This window comes from Momordica charantia (genome assembly GCF_013281855.1).
Source record: "Momordica charantia cultivar OHB3-1 chromosome 6 unlocalized genomic scaffold, Mcharantia_2.0 BLBB01000006.1, whole genome shotgun sequence".
NCBI classification, from domain to species: domain Eukaryota; kingdom Viridiplantae; phylum Streptophyta; class Magnoliopsida; order Cucurbitales; family Cucurbitaceae; genus Momordica; species Momordica charantia.
Genome location: NW_028275164.1, coordinates 19,517,853 through 19,539,765, shown reverse-complemented (window position 1 = coordinate 19,539,765; position 21,913 = coordinate 19,517,853). Strand labels below are relative to the sequence as shown.

The 21,913-nt window shown below is 36.9% G+C and overlaps 1 long non-coding RNA gene and 1 pseudogene across 3 annotated transcripts in view; one reads left to right on the top strand and one right to left on the bottom strand.

Annotated features, from left to right (window-relative positions):
• Positions 1-210: 210 nt before the first annotated feature.
• On the bottom strand, positions 211-1,474 carry LOC111022248 (uncharacterized). Of its 2 annotated transcripts, none has more exons than XR_015791872.1 (4): positions 1,317-1,474; positions 960-1,199; positions 777-882; positions 211-361 (listed from the first exon to the last, which is right to left on the bottom strand). It is a non-coding gene; the product is annotated as an uncharacterized LOC111022248 (long non-coding RNA). The 2 variants fall into 2 exon arrangements; XR_015791873.1 differs by having other exon boundaries at positions 820-882.
• A 2,379-nt stretch (positions 1,475-3,853) lies between these two features.
• Positions 3,854-21,913, top strand: part of LOC111022239 (RNA cytidine acetyltransferase 2-like) — a 30,223-nt pseudogene continuing 12,163 nt past the window's right edge. Inside the window, exons 1-12 of the transcript XR_015791325.1 lie at positions 3,854-4,006; positions 4,439-4,551; positions 4,664-4,755; positions 5,645-5,816; positions 5,914-6,036; positions 6,175-6,348; positions 6,809-6,919; positions 7,024-7,157; positions 7,271-7,364; positions 7,798-7,895; positions 9,414-9,575; positions 9,723-9,820. The product of XR_015791325.1 is annotated as an RNA cytidine acetyltransferase 2-like (transcript). The remainder of the gene's footprint in view (positions 4,007-4,438; positions 4,552-4,663; positions 4,756-5,644; positions 5,817-5,913; positions 6,037-6,174; positions 6,349-6,808; positions 6,920-7,023; positions 7,158-7,270; positions 7,365-7,797; positions 7,896-9,413; positions 9,576-9,722; positions 9,821-21,913) is intronic.

Here is a 21,913-nt window from a genome sequence, read left to right as displayed (position 1 = left end):
TAAATAGATAAGGGAAGAAAGTCAATCCCAAAATAACAAGTTTTATTTATTAAATGGTGCAAAGGGTCGAAAAGATATTAAATAGACAAAAAAAACACTTATTAAAAATAAATCACCTATAAGTGACCATAATATAAAATCAATACACAATAAATGAATCTGATAAGTTGAGATAAGAGTGATTACATGAACCTGTCAGTTAAAAAATTGAGTGAGTAGACGAACTTGACCGCGAAAAGTAAAAAAAAAAAAAGACAAATATGAATTATTGAGGTGAATATACAAGAATTTGAGATGTACGTGTACATCACCTTCAATTGAGAGTGATGCACAAGCTGGGAGAAGAAGAATGCACCTACACCTGCACAATTGAGAGTAATCATTCATGAAAATTAATATTATCTCCAACTTATCGTGGATCTTAATATAGATCCCTATATTCAATAGAAATATCATTCCGAACAATATTTCTAAATATAACCTAATGTCTAATACACAAGTCCAAGCAGATAGAAAGAACATAATTGGAATAAGGTTTATAGAAAACTATGAGTCATTAAGTTAAACGTTTTAACTTCAAAGACTGATGCAAGATGATATTTGGAATAAGAAAAAGGCAAAACAAACAAATAACGAGCTCAACGAGAAACAATACAATCAGATTGGAGAAGAATGAACATTAAGAAAAAAAACTACCAACAAAAGATCATATTATTATGGAATTTTGAATCAATAGTCAGAATCTAAAGCAATACACTAATACAATAGCTAAATACCTCAAAATAAACAAGATAAGCTCCAAAACTAAGCCATACTGACCACTTTTTGAGGACTGGTTGATCATTTTATGAACTCATCGTTCTCAGATTCTATAACTGCAAACTACATAACCAATCACATGCTTTAAGATATTGAAACAGCATTATTCTGGCATTTGGTAGTGTAATAGAATACAACACCTTGATCTAAAATGAACTCACACTGCTCAAATAATGCACAAGTCCTGAGCTCTGCAAAGAAACCAATGAATCAGAAAGCATTTGACCCAAACAAGCTAAAAAATAAGACATTAGATAATCCTACCAAAAATTCTGGAAATGATGCATATTACAGGGTCAAAATCGCACCCGTTCAAGCAACGGGACAATCTTGGTTTATTCTTTGTGTTCTTCCTATCCAATCCAAAACATCAGCACAATCTTCACGTTTAACAAAATACCAGTGAATTTGGTTGGGGAGGGGGGTGTTGAAGAAGCTATTATTAACTCATTTCATGATTTGATATAATACCCAAAATAATTGACTATAAGAGATACCTATTTCTCGAGCGATAAGCCTTGAGCTCAAAAACTTCTCGACGACTGGAAACATCTTTTTTCATTTTTAGTGAATTTGGAACAGTGATATTTCCACTCTCCTTGTGGTAAGCATCATAAATAATGTTGAGTGCACTTTTCAACATGTATTTTTCCCACACATTTTGATTACATAATTTTATCAATTAAAAGACGAGAATGCCAACGATCAACTTTTAGAGAGTGAAGATTGTAAAATACAGCACTACTTTTCCTAGTGACCAAATTATGTAATTTGAATAGAATAAGAAAAGAGAACAGAAACAAGCTGATTCACGAACAATCAACATGTATCTAGATATGTAGTGATGGTTGGGTATTGACATTAAAATTCCATATCATTTTTTAATTAATTTATTTTTAGTCATTTTATGTCGCTTACTGACCGACATCAAATCCGTACCCCTGCTCATTTTTTATTATTTATTTTCTAGACATTCGATGTCGCTTGTAAACCGACATCGTATCTCCATATTTGATGTCACTTCTAAACTGACATTAAAGATCCGCTTTTCAAAAATTGACACTATAGCTGAAAACGTAATTGTCTGGCCGCGGGTTTATGGGTCGTGGGTAGAATACAACACTACAGCGGGTCGTCATTTGCTCGTGGGACATCAGATATGAACGAAGACGTCGTTGGAGAAACAAATATTGGAAGGAAATATACAAATTAGCTTAAAAGATTTTTAAGGAAAATATTCGAGGAAAATAGGGAGGGAGGCGCACACTGTGGAGTTAGGGATTTGGAGAAGTTGAGATTTTTTAATTTATTATTTTTTTGGCTTTTCTAATTTTTTGGCTTTTTTATTTTTATTTTTGTTTTATTATTATTATTTTTTAGTTTGAGAAAAAAATTTGTTTTTTTTTCAACCTTTGACGTTGCTTTCAAATAACATTGTATCTAGCCTTAAAAAAAATATTGTATCTAGATATGTAGTGATGGTTGGGTATTGACACTAAAATTCCATATCATTTTTTAATTAATTTATTTTTAGTCATTTTATGTCGCTTACTGACCGACATCAAATCCGTACCCCTGCTCATTTTTTATTATTTATTTTCTAGACATTCGATGTCGCTTGTAAACCGACATCGTATCTCCATATTTGATGTCACTTCTAAACTGACATTAAAGATCCGCTTTTCAAAAATTGACACTATAGCTGAAAACGTAATTGTCTGGCCGCGGGTTTATGGGTCGTTGAGGGGTCGTGGGTAGAATACAACACTACAGCGGGTCGTCGTTTGCTCGTGGGACATCAGATATGAACGAAGACGTCGTTGGAGAAACAAATATTGGAAGGAAATATACAAATTAGCTTAAAAGATTTTAAGTTTTTTTTTTTTTAAACAAAAGTTAATTTCTTTTTTATTTCTCTATGTTTTGTAATTTACAAATTCCCACAAAAGTTTCTATTTTCTTTTTTACAAAATTTGCAATTTGTAAGTATTAATTAGATTAAGAAAAAAAATCTATGAATAATTTTGGTATTAAAATATATAGATAGAATGAAAAGTTCAAAAAAAAAAATTACAATGGTTTTGGAGTTAATATTTAAATAATATTGTTTTGTTAGCTTGAATTCCAACCAACTAGGTTTATTTAAAAATTCTTTTAAATAATATAATACAATTTTAAATTAATTATAAATATATTAGCTTATTCTACTAATATCTTATGTCTGATTTCGATTTTAAATAAAAGTAAACAATTTGATTTCCGATTTCGATTTCAATTTCAATTTCAAATAAACAAGGTTAATATCACAAAATAACAAAATCAAATAAGTTAGAAAAACAATTTTGGAGAGATGAGTTATTTGAGAAAACCAAAACCAACGTGTCATTTGGATCAATTTTCCGTGCCCACCAGGGCAATCCCAAGAAAGAATATGGGAGGAAATCAGAGAGAAGATTCTTTCTTGAAGAGAGGAGATCAACATCAAGGAAGAAGACAAGAAGGCTAGGATTCCATTACCTAGTGGACATGTTCTAGAATCCTTATAGCTTTGCTTCATCTCAATTATGGGGCTGTAACTTTTCTTCTATTCTTTCAATGAGCATGAGATAAACCCATCCATAGGAGCCATGAAATTTTAAGGTGAATATTGATGCTTAAATGTTGAAGATATTACTGTTTGGTTAAATTCAGAATGTTTATTGTTCTTTACCTTGCACATCATATATCACCAAGTTAAAAGGGAATAACGATACATTATGGTTGTATAAAATAAATTATGCTAACATAATCACAACCTTAGCAACAATTTGGATTTAGAATGCTCTGAAAATTATATACTATCGAAAGTGTAGAAGATGAAGATGGAGAGAAAAATAAGATTTTGATTAATTAATACAAAAATTGGATTTTCTTTTACTAGTACAAATATTGGATTATGCCGCATAAAGGGGTTCGAATAACCTAAAAAATCCAAATATTAGATTATGTACAAAAATAAACACAGAGACAAAAAGAAAAGGGAGAATGGAGATTATATAATATATTACTTAAATATCAAAATGATTAATTTAAGCTTCTTTCTTTTCCCTCTGCCAAACCCTAACCCTCGCACTCTCTCTTTCTCTCTCTTCTCACTCCGCTCGCCGAAATTTCAAGGATCCCTAGTGCCATTACTGCTGCTTTACTGGTATGGCTAAAGCATTTTGATAATTTTGTACCCTTTCCTGATTTTTGATGGCTAATGTCTTTGATAGTGATGGTGGCCTTTGACTTTACGAACTTGACCTCGAAATAATATTTAATTCCCACTTGCCTGCAACTATGCGATTATTTTACCATTGTTTTTGTTTTATATTCCTTTTTGAATTTGTCCTTATTTCTGTGTGACCCACAAACAGAATTTTGCACTTTTCTCGTGTATTATCCGCATGTGTCTGTTTGTTGCTTATATATATTTTTTTATCTAGTTGTTATTTGTTATTCTAATCAAAATTTTTTCATCAGAATAAGTGTATAACAATGTGTTTTTAAAATATATGATTTTTATTTTTAGAAAATTATCATGGGTTTGATGTTTGATGTTTTATTTTTTATTTATTTTTATCATGTTTCTTGTTAGGTGTAAAGATGAGGAAGAAGGTGGATGATCGAATTCGCACCATGATTCAGAATGGAGTGACTATGAGATATCGTTCACTATTTGTTATAATTGGTAATAAAGCTCGTGATCAGGTTATTATCCTTGTTTATAAATAAATCACTAACTAATATCGTTCTTTCTGAATATATAATCAAAGTTCCTAATATTTATATCTCTGGGAAATACTGATTCTTTGTTGTTCAGGTGGTTAATATACATTATTTGCTAAGCAAGGCAGCCGTGAAAGCACGTCCAACTGTCCTATGGTGTTACAAGAACAAATTAGAGATTAGCAGGTTTTTGGAATATTTATTTTGATTCCGTGAACTTTGTTTTTAAGAATGTAACTTTGTGCACATTTGTAGATGTTTTGATGAAATAATGTAGCAAGTAATAATTATGTTGGAGATATTGCTAGAAAAAGAATGCTTTAGTTTTTTGTGTACAAAACAGAGCTTTATACATTTATGGGTACTTTTCCCTCTTAAACCAGAAAGTAAGAACGTAGCTTCATGGTCATAACTGTCATTTGCATCAAATTCAAGCTAGATTTATGAAAAAGCTAGAGAAAGACTTGAAGCCTGATCCCTGTTTTCATAATAGGATCTTGAAAATAAACAATAAGTTTCACACAATTGTGTTAAAGAAAAATTGGCTATAATGATCGATAATCTTGTTATAAAAGTTGAAGGATACAAGTCATAGTGAAATTAGAAAAGCAACTCCTGAAGATTGGCAAAGTATAAGGGCTGAGGGTATAACAATTGTTGCAATCATTTTTCTTTTTTGTTATGAGAAACATTTAAATATTACTACTACGGCCTGTGGAAAAGCAAAGGTCCTGTGGAGCTGTGCAGGTAGGGCCTGTTTTTGGAGTCTTTGGAAGGAAAGAAATCAACGGATCTTCAAAGTGAAGATTCCCTAATACCTTGTGATATTTTTTGTGAAAATGTACAAATTACTACAGCTTCATGGTGCCTAACTCATAGGAGATTCTTTTGTAATTATAGTCTAGCTTTACTTTCCCGTGATTGGCAAGTTGTAATGTGGTAGCTTTCTTGGGGAGGACCTGGTTGTTTCTCTCCTTTTGTTTTAATATATTCTGTTTTTTATAAAAAAAAAAACATTTAAATATTACTACTTATGAAAATTTCACTTATTGGAATATTTTTGTGTGGGATGCAGCCATAAAATAAAAAGAGCGAAGCAGGTGAAAAAGTTGATGCAGAGGGGGCTTCTTGATCCTGAAAAAGTGGATCCATTTTTACTTTTTAGTGAAAGTGGAGGTTTATCATATTGTCTATACAAGGACTCTGAGCGAATCCTTGGAAATACCTATGGGATGTGTGTTTTGCAGGTTTAGGCCCTACGTACTTTTTATTAGAACGAATTGTCTTACTCTATAATGACTTATCCACGTGACATTTTTCTCTCTTTATTTTGCATGTATTTAGGATTTTGAGGCTTTGACACCCAATATCCTTGCAAGAACTATTGAGACTGTTGAAGGCGGAGGCTTGGTGGTTATGCTTCTTAATACTCTCTCTTCACTTACAACACTTTGTACCATGGTTATGGTATGGTTTATAATTATTTTTTCTTTTACTTCTATACAAACTTTTACCATTATTCTTTTTAGTCACCCAACTATTAAATTTTGATTACTGAATGGTTGTCACGAAACTCATATGAGTTCATTGTATTTCTTATTTTAGGACATCCATGAGCGTTATCGAACAGAGGCGCATTCTGAGATTATTTCTCATTTTAATGAAAGGTTCTTGCTGTCTCTTGCATCTTGCAAAGCTTGCTTGGTCATGGATGATGAACTCAATATTTTGCCTCTCTCTTCTTGTGTGAGGTCATTAACTTCCTCCTCTATTAATGAGGTTAGCTTATTCATTAAAAATTTTCTTTACATTACTACAACTCCTGTACCCTTTAACTTTGGTAAGTACATGATATTTTTTGTGGGGATACGTAATCCTCTTGCAATGATTTATTTCTTTCCCTCCTTAATCTCCTTTATTATCTTTGTTAAGTAACCTGTAGAAATGACACTACTGTAGAAAGATTTTCAATAATCTTTCTAAAACGGGGGAGCTTAAATTATTGTATCATACTGGATGAACATTAACTAAGTGGCACTAGTTTTTCTTTGTACTCTTCTTCCCTCTCCATTAGAAGTGAGTGGATTATAGGTCACACTGGACCGAAGTTTGATCTATTTTACTGAAGTTTCTTTTTAATTTTTTGTTGGATAAATTTATTATTACAAAAACTATTTTGTTTAAAAATATTTACATTTTTATATTCTATTAACTTTTTTTTTTTGTTGGGGTTCGTAAGGTATGTGGTCCTAAATCGGGATTGGAGAAAGAATTGATAAATCTAAAAGAGCAATTGCATGATGTTTTTCCAATTGGTCAATTGGTTAGACTCTGCACAACGTTAGACCAGGCAAGTCTCACATTTGTTTACGATTATATCCCCTTTATGTACCGTTGGTCTTCCCACCATGGAGAGTTCTTATTTCAAAGTTTTTTGGTTTGTTTGGTGACTAGGGAAAGGCGGTTTCAGTTTTCCTCGATACTATTCTTGATAAATCGCTTGATAGCATTGTTGCACTGATTGCTCCTCGAGGAAGGGGTAAATCTGCAGCACTCGGTATAGCAGTTGTTGGAGCTATTGCATCAGGGTGAGTCAAATTCATGGTTTACATAATATTTATATATATATATATCCCTTTTTTTTCCTCCTGTAGATCTATATTAATATATTGTTTCCTATGGTGCGTGCTTACCTGCACAGGTACTCTAATATTTTTGTGACTGCTCCTACACCAGAAAATTTGAAGTCATTCTTCGAGTTTATTTGTAAGGCATTGAATGCACTTCAATATGAGGTAAAAGTGGTTTCAACGCACATAATAAAATGTACTTTTATAAATAATTCACTGAAAATTCTCAGGAACATTTTGAAAAGAAAACATAAAACTATTTTCAAATAGACTTATCATTCCCCGTTTCTCTGTTTCCCCAAGTAAACATGACCTTATATTGGAGCAAATACTGAAACCATGCGAGTTAATGAAAAAAATCGTTTCAGCAGCCTAAAGGCTAAATTTCAACAATTATATGTCATCCTTGTTCATTCCCCTAGCTAATGATTCAGTATCCATTTTTTATGGAACAACATGCCATTTATGGATCAATTCATTAGGTTAAATAGTTAGCTTGCATGTGACTATATTCAGTGTCAATATCCATCCTCTTATCATAGAGCTTTGGTGTTCTTTTCTTTTTGAAGTCGTTGAAAAATAATAAAATATTACTCAGGAACATTTGCATTACAATCTGGTGCGAAGCTCTAACTCTGATTCGCGGAAGACAATTATCCAAGTGAACATCTACAAGCAACACCGACAACAATTCAGGTATATGCCTTTGTCCTTACATGTTTGAATAAGGAGAAATTCACATTCGAAAATCTTAATTATTCAACTCAGACCTATGTAAAAAAATTTCCTAAAGAATTTTTTGTGGGGTGAAGATAACCACATGGAACTAGTGTGTCATAGCCCAAATTGATGGTGATCGTACTCCTGGTAAGATTTAACAGGAAAAAAAATTCACTAAAAAAATGGATAATTTCAAAATATAGGGTTGACATAATATGCTTTTTTTATATTATCTTTTTTTCTGACAACTCATGTTATCGGTTTTTGCATAATTGTCCTCCATAAAGTATATAAGAAGTAAAGTGTAGAACTTTTGAACTGTTTCTTAATAACCTTTAGATCCGACAAAGGTGAAAAATAACTTAAAACCATCAAAACTATTATATTATTAAATGTCGACCTTTGATCTATATTGAGGTTGAGACCTCCTAGAAGTTACATTTGAAATGCTGTGGTTATGCCCCCTACATTGCTTATGAGCATTATGTATGTCTGTACTGTTAACGAAGGCCCTGAAATTAGCCAATTGTTCATAAGGCCAGCCGGTTAGGAAGCAGAGATCCTAAGAGCTTAGAAAATGCATGATAGATTTTGTAGTAAAAGGAAACAAGAAATTGATTTAGAAATAATGGTTATTGCATTTAGCTAGCCGTAAATGTTGGATTCTCCCTCATTGGCTTTGTTCGAGGCACATTCTCCCTAAATAATATTAATAAATAAGATTTGCCTTCCAGTTTCAATATGTATATTTAGTTGAATAAATTTTAATTAAGATGTTGTGAGAGTCCTATTAGGAGTATAGGGGAATATTAGTTTGTTAATTTGAAGGGGTAGTATGGTAATTAGTTAGGGGTAAGATGGATATAAACAAGGGTAGTAGGGGAGAAGGAGAGCATCTTTGGGAATAGTATTTTGGTGAGGAACTTGAGAGAGTTCTTGGGAGAGAGATTGCAAGGCTATATACATCGTAGTTTTTGTTTGAGATTGCAATATAATTATCTCGTTAGGTCTTGTATTTGAGATCCTAACAAATTGGTATCAGAGCAAGTTCATCCTGGCCATGGATCTCCTATTCGAGACAGTGATGACGTTATAGAGAATGTTGAGAGAAATGAAGGAACATTCGATTGAAATGGGTCGAATAATGAAAGAAATGCAAGAGGGGATTACAATTAGAGAGGAAAAAGAGAGATCAAGGAAAGAAGAAGCAACCGCAAGGAGCATTCGGAAGCAGGGACGAAAGGGGAGAAGTATAGGGGAATATTAGTTTGTTAATATGAAGGGGTAGAATGGTAATTAGTTAGCGGTAAGATGGATATAAATAAGGGTAGTAGGGGAGAAGGAGAGCATCTTTGGGAATAGTATTTTGGTGAGGAACTTGAGAGAGTTCTTGGGAGAGAGATAGCCTTCTCGAAAGGCTATCGACATTGTAGTTTCAGTTTGAGATTGCAATATAGTTATCTCGTTAGGTTATTGTATTTAGGATCCTAACAGATGTATTGTTTGAACACTGTTGCAGTATATAAAACCTGATGAGTATCCAAAGCTTGCACAGGCTGAACTATTGGTAATTGATGAAGCGGCTGCAATACCTCTACCTGTTATTCGTTCATTGCTAGGGTCTCATATGGTTTTCTTATCTTCAACTGTAAATGGGTAATAGTATACACATCTTATATCTATTACTTATATCTTGGTTAATTGTCGTTTGGAGTTTTATTCCTTTCATTTGTTTTTAATCAATTTAAAGTTTGAGGAACATATTTTTTAGATGCTACTTTGTTTTAATGCTTTATTATATAGTTACGAAGGTACTGGCCGCTCTTTATCCTTAAAGCTTCTAAGGCATTTGGAAAAGAAAAGTCAAATAACAGATGGAGATGACTCTGCTAGTCTTTCAGGTATTCATGGAAGATATCAATGTTTCTTAGTGAGTGGATCACTCATGGTTTGAAGATGTTTACTTTTAAGATGTTTATGAATTATGTTAAATTTATTTCCCTTTTCTTCCCATGTCGGCCGCCTGGGAGTTGTGAGAGTCCTATTAGAGAATATTAGTTTGTTAGTAGGAAGGGGTAGTATGGTAATTAGAATGATAATTAGTTAGGGTGAGTTGTTATAAATAAGGGTAGTAGGGAGAGGAGGGGGTATCTTGGAGAATTGTATTTTGGTAAGGAACTTGAGAGAGTTCTTGGGAGAGAGATAGCCCTCTCGAAAGGCTATCGGTATTGTAATTACTCTTTCGTATTGCAATATAGTGTTCTTGTTAGGTTCTTGTATTCGGGTACCTAACAAATTGGTATCAGAGCAAGTTCGTCCTGGCCATGAATCTGAATCTTTCATTTGAGGCAGTTACGAGAATACGGGGATTATTGATAGGAATGGAGTTGCAGGAATTGTTGAGAGAAATGACAAAACGTTCAAATGAAATGGTTCGAATCACGAAAGAAATGCAAAAGAGGTTTACTGTTAGGGAGGAAAAAGAGAGGTTAAGGAAGGAAGTAGCAACTGCGAAGAGCATTCGGAAGCAGGGACGAAGGATTGCTGGAAGCCGACGATCAGACCCGAGAATGTGGACTGGAGTGCGATGGAAAATCAATCGAGGTGTGGAAAAGTCAGCATGCAGTGATTCATGGAAAAAGAGGAGAAAAACTTCCCTCAACAAAGTATGAAGAAGCCAAAGAAGAGAGAAAGAATGCAACAACAGCGAAATTGCAAAAGGAAGGACGAAGAAGCAATTGAATGTTTAAGAAGGAACGACAAGAGTCCGAGAATGGCTGGATCAGTTTTGCACGATGGTTTACCAATGAAGAAGTGACGGAAAAGGAAGTGAGAACGAATATCATCAGGAAGAAAGGCTCGGCTACGATTTGAAAGAGAACGGCGACAAAATTGGAAGGTTGGGTGCGAGGAAACGGGGAGGAGACAACTTGCGACGGAAGTTGGAGGGCCGAAGGGAGGTCGGCCATGGTCGGTTCTGGGGCAAGTGAGTCTAAGGAGGAGTTTTAGTAGCCAAAAGAATGGGGAAAATGTTGCTATTCATGTCGAAAATAAGAAAAAAGGGAGTCAGGAAGTTGACGACGGCCATCACCATCGACGAAGGCTGGAAAGGTCGGAGAAGAAGGCTTGGTGGGGGCGCCGATGCAAGATTCGTGACTGCGCAGCCAATGAGACAATAGGTCACGTGCGAAAGAAGGGAAAAGAAAACCCTAATTACATGAATGATGAGGGGGAAGACTTATGGGGCCATGGGCTATGTGGGCTGACTTCTAATAGAATTGTTGGGGCCCAATTGTCAAAGGCAGAAAAGGAGGCGTACGAGCAAGGTAAGTTACGAGCCGGGTTAATATCTAATTTGAACTCAAACCCACAACCTGAATCGAAGTGGCATCATCCTAAGACGAGAGAAACCCTACCCGCCACAGTAGCCCTTCCCCAACGTAGCAGATCGTGTCACGCCGCCGTCCGCCACCTGTGCATCCTCTTCCGTCTGCTGTCGATCTTGCCACCATCGTGTCCACCATTGTTTGCTTCCAACCATCGTCCGCCGTCGCAAACACGCGCTTCCATCGTCCCTACCATCGCCGACCACCTGCGATTTTTCTCCCATCGCCATCTACAGCCGCCAACATCTGCCGTACGTTGCCGTACACGTTCACCTGCCGTCGCTGTCGCGCAGCACTGCCGCTCGCCATCGTATGCCGCACGCCACCGTCCGCTGTCCTCGGTCGCACACCACCAGTCATCAATTTCTACTGCACGCCCCACTAGGGCAGCTAGGGTTTAATTTTTTAGTTGATATTTAGTTGGGTTTCTAAATTTGTGGTGTTAATCATTTTGTGTTTGTGTATTCACACCTTCAGGACAAGGTGTCTTTGAAGGGCGGGGTGATGTGAGAGTCCTATTAGAGAATATTAGTTTGTTAGTAGAAAGGGGTAGTATGGTAATTAGAATGATAATTAGTTAGGGTGAGTTGTTATAAATAAGGGTAGTAGGGAGAGGAGGGGGTATCTTGGAGAATTGTATTTTGGTAAGGAACTTGAGAGAGTTCTTGGGAGAGAGATAGCCCTCTCGAAAGGCTATCGGTATTGTAATTACTCTTTCGTATTGCAATATAGTGTTCTTGTTAGGTTCTTGTATTCGGGTACCTAATAGGAGGGTTGGATGTAGTGAAGTATATTCACATAGTATCATGCTAATCAATAACATGAAAGATTGATTTTTATAGTATCATTGACTTCTATGTTTTATTTTTTAAAAAGAGATCACTATATATAGAAAAACCAAAAAGGGCAGCCTATGGCCAGGGTAGAGGGGATCCTTGCTCCAATCATCTAGTACAATAAATCACAAAAATTTATCCAGAAAACAACGTGCTTACAAAAGAGGGTGTGTAGTTAGTGTAAAAGGAAAGGTGGCTGGTGAGTGTAAGGCATTCCAACAGGAGGCCAAGAGCTGTAAAGTGTACAAAAGCTATCCAAAGAAGAGCACTTATCTTTGAAGACCCTTTAATCTCTTTCTAACAAAAGAGGCCATAATAGTGTATCTTATTTTGTTACCCTTTAATTTTTTTTTGTAGTTATCTGTTAGGTCTTATTTTATTAGATTGAAGCCTATTTTTGGTTTAGTTTAGCTTTCTTTGTTAGGGTTGTCTTATTGTATGGCCCTTGTATTCTTTCACTTTTTCTCAACGAAAGCTGAATACTCTTTTTTTTTTTTTTTTTTCTGAAAAAACAAGATGCTACAATAGTTTATTTGGAACTACTCTCTATTCTCTATTTTCTTTTTTGATAAGAAACAAAATACTTGTATTCAAATCAAAAGAACCCCAGAAAACGGGAGAACAACCTAAAGGCTGAGGGTAGAGAGAACCTTCCCCAAAAACTCTATACAATCACTGCTCTCCAATCTTGAGAAAGCAAGAGAAGATTGTAGTTACAAAAAATCTTCCTATGGGATAAGGTCCACCAAGAAGCTATATGTCTAATATTCACACAAAAAGAATCAAACGAAATCGACTTATCTTCAAAGAGACGATTGTTTCTTTCTTTCCAAATGTGCCAAAGTAAAGCTTGAGCTGCACAATTCCAAAGAACCGCAACTTTACCCTTAAGACATCCTCCATCGAAGTCTTCGGCAATAAAATCCTCGATCTTGCTAGGGATACTAAGAGAGAGATCTAGGAAAGAAGCAATTCTCCCCCAAGCTTTAAACACAAAAGGACATGGTAATAAAAGATGATCTCCATGTTTTTCATACACATGCTGCACATAGAGGGGGAAAGAGCCCAATGTTGAAATTTTCTTTGAAGCTTGTCTGCAGTATTTAATCCTCTATAGAAAAGAGTCCAAAGAAAAAATTTGACTTTCTTGTGAGCTTTAAAATTCCAAATAATATTAGCTGTAGTCGGATTCAACTTGGGAGAGGGAGAAGTAAGAGCCATGAATGCCAAACTTACAGAAAAGAGACCGAAAAGATCAGCCTTCCACCACAATTTATCTCTACCACTCCCTAGCACCACCCCTTCAATCTTGGTTATGAACAGAGCCCATCGGTTTATCTCCCTTTCAAAGAGATTTCTTCGAAAGCCTTAATTCCATGTCGAAGTTTCTGCAATCCAACAATCTTCTATAGGCTTACCTTTTTTAGAAGACAAAGCATACAAGTTAGGGAAGATGGTTGAAAGAGGTGACTAATCTATCCAACGATCCTCCCAAAATCTTACTGTTTCTCCAGCTGAAACCTTGAAAAAAGAAAGACTCTGGAAGGATTTTAGAGTCCCCTGAATATCTCTCCATGGTCTTCCAACAAAGGAGCCTTTTGAAGGCTTTGTCCACCAATCATAAGAGTCCATCCTGTAAATAGAAGCTATCTCCCGTCTCCAAAAACTTTTCTTTTCCACTTCAAACCGCAAAGCCATTTCATGAGCAAAGCTTTGTTTCTGAGAGTCAATGAGCCAATCCCAAGACCCCCTTGCTTATGAGGCAAAGCGGACCAAGACCATTTCACCAAGTTTCCCATCGGTCTATGAGCCCCTCCATTCCAGATAAAATCCCTCATAAGCTTCTCCGTCGATTTAATCATTCCATCTAGGGCTTTAAGAATAGAGAAGAAATAAATTGAGATGCTATTGAGGACTTATTGGGCCAGAGTAAGCCTACCACCTTTAGAAAGCAGGAGGGATTTCCATTTTTGAAGCCTGTTGGCTGTTATGCATTTTATCCACTACTGGCACCCAAAAACTGGTAGATCGATGATTTCCACCAAGAGGGAAACCCAAATAGGAAAAGTGGAGGAATCGACTTTGCATCCAAAAGCTGATGCCCAAAAATTAGTCTCGGCCAAGGAGCAGTTTATACCAATCACAGCCGTTTTGGACACATTCAAGGAGAGGCCAGAAGCCAGCAAAAACAGTTGAATTGCACCCCACCAATTCTGCATCAGCTGAGCCGAGAAAAAGGCTAAAAATAATCACATCATTAGCATATTGAAGGTGTGTCACCTCTAGAGAGCTAGAGCCGATGGAGAAACCTTCGAGAATGTTCCTTTCGTTACAGTAGTGAATAAGCCTACTCAAAGCGTCCCCCACAATCGTGAAAAGTAAAGGGGAGAGAGGATAAAGGGGAGAGAGGATCCTGAAGCTTTGTATAGGGGAGATTTTTTCTTATTCCTTGAGTGGTGAGTAACACCCATATTTATACAAGAGGCTCTAATCATATGAACTAAAAATAAGCAATTTAGTTTAAAAAATTTTAGCTAACTTCCTAATTCCTAGTTGAATTCGTTCAACTTTAGCTTGATTTTCTACACTCCCCCTCAAGCCTAGATGGTATATACTAGTCATTCCAAGCTTGGAAATAAGCCCCTCAAGCCGAGCTCGGTGTAAGGCCTTAGTTAATATGTCAGCAGCTTGCTGTTGAGAAGGCACATATCTCAAATCAATTGTATTTTTCTTAATCTTCTCACTAATGAAGTGACGATCTATCTTGACATGTTTCATTCGATCATGATGTATCGGGTTCCTTGCAATGGCTATGGCAGATTGATTATCACATAATACCTCTATAGTACCTTCTGTCTTGATCTTGAGTTTAGTCGGAAGACGTTTTAGCCAAATTCCTTCACAGATCCCATTTGCTAATGATCGAAATTCAGCCTCAGCACTACTTCGGGCTACAATTGATTGTGTTTTGCTACGCTAAGTTACTAAGTTTCCCATACATAGGAACAATATCCTGATGTTGATTTACAGTCAACAGGAGATCCAGCCAATCTGCATCAGTGTAGACTTCTAAAGATCTGATTGTGGTCTTTCTGAACATAAGACCTTTTGCAGGATCGTGCTTGAGATATCTCAATATTCTATACACAGCTTCCATATGTTCTTTAGAAGGCTTATTCAGAAATTGACTTACCACGCTAAGAGCAAAGCTAATCTCTGGTTGGGTGTGAGTCAAATATATTAGCTTTCCGACCAGTCGTTGATACTTGCCTCGATCAACCGGTTCATCTTTGGGACTAACTCCAAGTTTTGAATTTGCATCCAAGGTGTACCAACTGGTTTGCAACCACTCATCCTAGTCTCCCTTAAGAGATCTAAAGCGTATTTTCGTTGAGTGACAGAAATTTCTTTACTCGATCTTGCTACTTCCATTCCTAAGAAGTATCCGAGATGCCCCAAGTTTTTGATTTTAAATGTTCTTACGAGGAGTTTTTTCAGTCGAATTATTTCTTCAGAAACATTTCCCATGAGAACTATATCGTCAACATATACTATTAACACAGTAATCTTACTTGACGAGGAATGCTTGATGAAAAGAGGAAATTCCCCAAAATACCAACCAAGATTTCCATAATCGGCCACCTAGAGAATACCAAGATCCTATTCAAGATTGGGCAAGAAACCATAATGGCCATCGTAGATTCCGTCGGAGACAGGATTTTCAAGGTGATTCTTCAAGCGATGAGGAGGAATTACAACATTGGCATGCTGGTCGGCGACGAAACAGATTTCCTCCACCTCACCATCGGGAACAAAATGAATACAAGATGAAGATTGATCTCCCTCACTTCGATGGCAAGATGGACATTGAAGGCGTCCTTGAATGGATTAAAAATGTGGAGAGTTTCTTTGAGTACATGCAGTGTTTTCGAGTCGCAAGGCGCACCGCAAGGCGATCTTTGAACCGTTCTATACTGCCGTCTGGCTTGTGTTTGGTCGTAAAAATCCATTTACATCCAATCGTTCGCTTACCTTGGGGTAACTCTGTAAGAGTCCATGTCCCATTTTTCTCAAGAGCTTGAAGCTCCTTTAAAGTGGCTGCTTTCCATTCAGGTCGCTGTTAAGGCTTCTTAAACTGTGTTAGGAGCTTGTATCTGATCTAGTAAAGTTACAAATGCTTTAAAAGTTAGTGACAGGTTAGCATAAGATAAGTGATACCATATGGGATGTTGAGTGCATGAGCGAACACTTTTTCGTACAGCAATGGGTCAGTCCAAATCATTACTTGTCGTTTCGTGTACTATCTCAGAAACACTGGGATTCTGGTGTAGATTTTGGCATTCCTCAATTTGTGTAGGTTGTATGATGTAACTAACTCTACTTAAGTTAGTTTAGTTCAAGTTGTTTTGGTAGTTAGCTCTATACTGTTAGGTTATTTCCTTTTACCCATGGCTTACCTCTGAGCCTTGTAACCTTTTAAGCTATCACTTCATTCTCAATAAAGAATTGATTCCTTTAAACCACACCAATTTGGTATTAGAGCAAACCAAACCAACACCCTTGGACCTTAGAATGGCGGGAAAGAAGAATGCTCCTATCGGTGGAGAATCTTCCTTCGAAAAAGAGGTGGAAATTGCTACCGTCCTCTCTCCACGATCTTCAACCACTCGTTTATTGAGGGCTGAAGGAGCTGTTGAGAATTTACTGCGGAATATGGTAGAGATTAAACAAATCCTAAATGTGCTGGTGGATAAGCTCGATAACATCCAATTACAACTAGACTAGCTGAAGAAGAAGAATGGAAAAGAAACACAAGAACAATGCATTACAATCGGTCGTGACACACCTTTCCTAGCCCCAAGATTCAATCAAGGTAACCTTCCTATCCAAGAACCCCACCCTATTCCTCCAAGAACCCATGAAATTCCCCAAAATACCAACCAAGATTTCCATAATCGGCCACCTAGAGAATACCAAGATCCTGTTCAAGATTGGGCAAGAAACCATAATGGCCATCGTAGATTCCGTCGGAGACAGGATTTTCAAGGTGATTCTTCAAGCGACGAGGAGGAATTACAACATTGGCATGCTGGCCGGCGACGAAACAGATTTCCTCCACCTCACCATCGGGAACAAAATGAATACAAGATGAAGATTGATCTCCCTCACTTCGATGGCAAGATGGACATTGAAGGCGTCCTTGAATGGATTAAAAATGTGGAGAGTTTCTTTGAGTACATGCAGTGTTTTCGAGTCGCAAGGCGCACCGCAAGGCGACAAACCCTTTAATCGCCTTGAGGGGAGAGGCGATACAAAGGCGACGCCCGATTGAAGCGAGGCGCACCTTAATAAATAAGTAAAAATTATATATATAGTGCTTAAATTACCTTAAAAAATCAATACCAAAATAGTAAATGTCAACAATACAAAAAATCAATACCAAAAATACTTTAGGTGAAAATATTTGGTGCAAATAAATTTTAACTTAAATAATTAAGAAAAATTAAAAATATAAATTTAAAAAGAAATTAATAAAATTAGTGGTTAAGTGGAATACTAAAATTAAATCATAAATTATCTTAAATAAAAAAAAATTATTGCCATCTTTCCCTTTTGCTTCCAGATGGCAAGGTAAAATTGCATGCAATTAATGTGCATGCCTTGAAAACGTAAATGGAATAGGAAAAGTCTCAACCAAGCATCAAATCCCCATATCTTTTATTATATTTTTCAATTCTTCTTCTACTTCTACTTTTCCAATTCCTCTTCTTCTTCATCTCTAATTCTTTTTTCCTGATTCTTCTTCTTCATCTCTAATTCTTCCTTTCCGAGCACCTATGTTGCCCTGAATACATCTTAATAGGTGAAACTAAATATTTTGATTGTCTACGAAGAAGGAGAAGGAAGGCATGATGGCTTCATATCGTGCAATGAGTGGGGGCAAAGGCGGTAGCAATGGCAACAGCAAAGGATGAAGCGGCGGTGAAAGAGGAAGACTTTCGTGTGGGTAGTTCGATTTTTTTGGGTGTGGGTTTGCATCTTTTTGGGTCTTCGTTTGTGGGTTTTTTAAAATTATAACAAAAAAAAAAAGAGTCGCCTTGCTTCAAAGAGGCTCACCTCACCTTATGGCGATGGCGCCAAGGGGCAACAAGGCGCACAAAGGCGAGCGCCCGATTGAAGGCGCTCGCCTCGATGCCGTTCAAGGCGCGTCCAGGCCAAAACGCCTCGCCCCTCGCCTTAGGCGAGCGCCTGGGCGCGCCTCGAAAACACCGAGTACATGTCAACCCCAGATCATAAGAAGGTAAAACTTGTGGCTTTCAAACTAAAGGGGGGTGCTTCCGCATGGTCGGAGCAGCTGGAAACAAATCGCCAACGTTTTGGTAAGTCTCCATTCGTTCTTGGGAAAAAATGAAAAAACGGCGCCCAGGTTTCTACCTATCAACTTTGAGCAGATTTTGTACAATCAATAACAAAACTGAAAACAGGGGTCTTGTTCTATTAGTGAGTATACAGAAGAATTCCATCGTTTGGGAGCAAGAACTAATCTTGGCGAAAATGAGCAATATCAAGTGGCTCGATTTGTTAGTGGCTTACGGGCTGATATTAAAGAAAAACTCCAAATCCATCCTATTGGCTTTCTTGATGAGGCTATTGCCGCAACCATAACGGTTGAAGAGCAACAAGCCAATAGGTTTCAGGTTCAGTATTAGCACCGGACCTTCAGTGATAATCAAGCTAGTTCTTCCAAGAAGGGAAATCTTGTGCTGGACAAACCTATCCCTAGCAATACATCCAAATCAAAAGCTAAGACTACTGATGATCCAAAAAATGCGGATACAACAGGGAAAAAACAGACCACGGCTTACACTAGACCCACTTTGGGTAAGTGTTTTCGCTGTGGTCAAGTTGGGCACTTATTTAATGAGTGTCCTCAACGGAAAACGCTCAATTTTGTGGAGGATCTTGACACTTCTTGTATTCAAGAATCCGACGAGGAGCAGGGTTTTAAAAAGTGCGCCTGGGCGTGCGCCTAGGCGCTAGGCGCAATGAAGGAGGCGTGCCTTAAGCGCGCGCCTACGTTGAAGCCCCCGAAGCGCAAAGCACTGCGCTTCAGGGGCTTTTGTAAAACTATAAAAAAAACCCTAATGCTTGCGTTTAGGGTTTTCTTTAAATCTCAAAATGGGCCCAAAGCCCATAAATTTTAGATTTCCAATCTTTTCCTTTATTTTTGGAAAAGATCTCAATCTTTCCATAATCTTTTCAATTTTCTCTCCCTCCATTTACGTGAATCCCTTTAATATTCTGTGATTTCTCTCTCTTCTTTCACATGGAAGGAAATATTTTTTCTATAACAAAACCTCCACACAAAAGCTTTCCATCTCTGTCATTTCTCAACCTCTTCTCTCTCTCTTTTTCTCTTTATAATGTTTGGACTTTAAATATTATTTGGCTTTTATATGTTGTATATGTGTATATATATTTTTATTTATCTTTATATATAGTGCGCCTCGCGAAAAAAAGCCTGTGCTTTTTTTTGTGCCTCGAGATTAAGCTCCAGAGGTCTATTGCGCTTTAGGACGCCTCGAGCTTTTTAAAACACTGACGAGGAGATTACCTACCTTGAACCGGACGACGGGGAACAAGTTTCATGTGTTTTAGAAAGGACCCTCCTTACTCCAAAGGTTCCATCAACTCACCAACGACACTCTCTGTTTTGCATACGCTGCATTGTAAATGGAAAAGTCTGCAACATTATAATCGATAGTGGGAGTACAGAGAACATTGTCTCAAGTAATTTGGTTTCCATCTTAAACCTTAAAGTCTCCCTCATCCCACACTATACAAGGTTAGTTGGATTCGAAAAGGGGGTGAAGTTCTCGTTAATACAATATGTACTATTCCCCTCTCGATTGGAAATAGCTATAAAGATCAAATTACATGTGACGTCCTTGACATGGATGTATGTCACATCCTATTGGGCATCCATGGCAATTTGACACACAAGCTACAAAGGCTGCAAAAATACCTATGAGTTTATTTGGATGGGCAAAACAGTGGTTCTTTTGCCATTAACAAGCCCTACATCCATAAAAAATTCGGATAAAGGGAATTTATTCCACATTTGTAGTGGTAAACAACTTATTCTCCAACAGATAGCACCCATTCTCGGCCTTGTTATCACAAACTTTGACGTATCTGATGTCTTAAATGATATCGAAGTACCGCAAGAAATCCATAACCTTCTTACTCAATTCTCCACACTATTGCAACCTCATGATACATTACCACCTCTCAAAGATATTCAACACCATATTGATCTCTTACCTGGGGCTACCTTACCTAACCTCCCACATTACCATATAAGTCCCACATAGTACAAAATATTACATGACCAAATAGTCGATTTACTTTCTAAAGGCCATATACAACCTAGCCTCAACCAGTGTTTTCAAGGCACAAGGTGCACCTCAAGGTGACAAGTCCTTTGATCGCCTCATGGTGAGAGACGATAAAAAGGCAAGACCTGTGTGAAGCGAGGTGCACCTAATAAAATAATAAATAAATATTATCTATAGTAATTTTAGGTAAAAAATAAAATACTCTAGATGCAAATATTTGTAGAACTATTTAATGTGTAAATAAAGTTTAACTTAAACAATTAGGAAAGATTAAATATAGGTTCTAAAAAATTTTAGTAAACAAAGTTTAACTTAAACAATTAGGAAAATTAAATATAAAGTTCTAAAAAATTTTAGTAAACAGTAGTTAAATAAAATGATGTGAAAACATTTGTATTTAAATTAAACAAAAATTAAACCATGCATTAACTTCAATAAAAATAGTAAAAAAATAGTGAGTGTTTACTGCCATTTGGAAGTTTTGCCACCCGATGGCAATTTTATTGCATGGGAGTATTTTCTAGCACTAGCACTAAGTGCGGCTTGGAAATGTAAGAAAGAAAAAGAAGAGGAGAGGAGGACCGAAGTTAAGAGGAAGATTGAAGCGGTAGGATTTTCAATTTTTAGGTTTTTCAATTCTCTCCAATTCTTCTTCTACTTCTTCATTGATTCTTCTTTTTTCTCCAACTCTTGTTCATCTTCAATTCTTCTTTCCTCAAATTTTGATTCTTGTATTGTTTGGTTCTTTTCTCAATTAAAGAATCGATGAAGAAGAATTGAAGAATTGAAGCAGAGTATAGAATCAAAGAGAAACTAAAAAAACATTACAACACGAGGATGAAAGCGGTGGTGGCAGCAAAGGACGGAAGCGAAGGCTTCCAGGTGTGGGTATTAGGTTTTTAGGGTTGTTTTTCGTGGGTTTTAAACATTATTTAAAAAAAAAGAGGCGCTCGCCTCGCCTAAGGCGATGGCACACCAAGGCGAGGCAAGGACGCGCAAAGGCGAGCGTCGGATTGAAGGCACTCGCCTCGGTGCCGTTTAAGGCCCGCCCCCGCGAAAACGCTCGCCCCTCGCCTGAGGCGAGTGCCTGGACGCGCCTTGAAAACACTGGCCTTAGCCTATGTGCTGTTCTAGCAATCTTAACACCCAAAAAAGATGGGTCATGGAGGATGTGTGTTGATAGTAGTGCTATCAATAAAATAACCATTAAATATAGGTTTCCCATTCCTCGAATTAATGTTCTCTTAGACCAATTGGGAGGTGCCAAGTTCTGTTCCAATTGAGAATGCAGGAGGGCAGGCGATTTATGAGATAGGTAGCAGTTAGAACAACTTCACCCCAAAAGATTTTTGGAACGTATGATGTGAGCATGA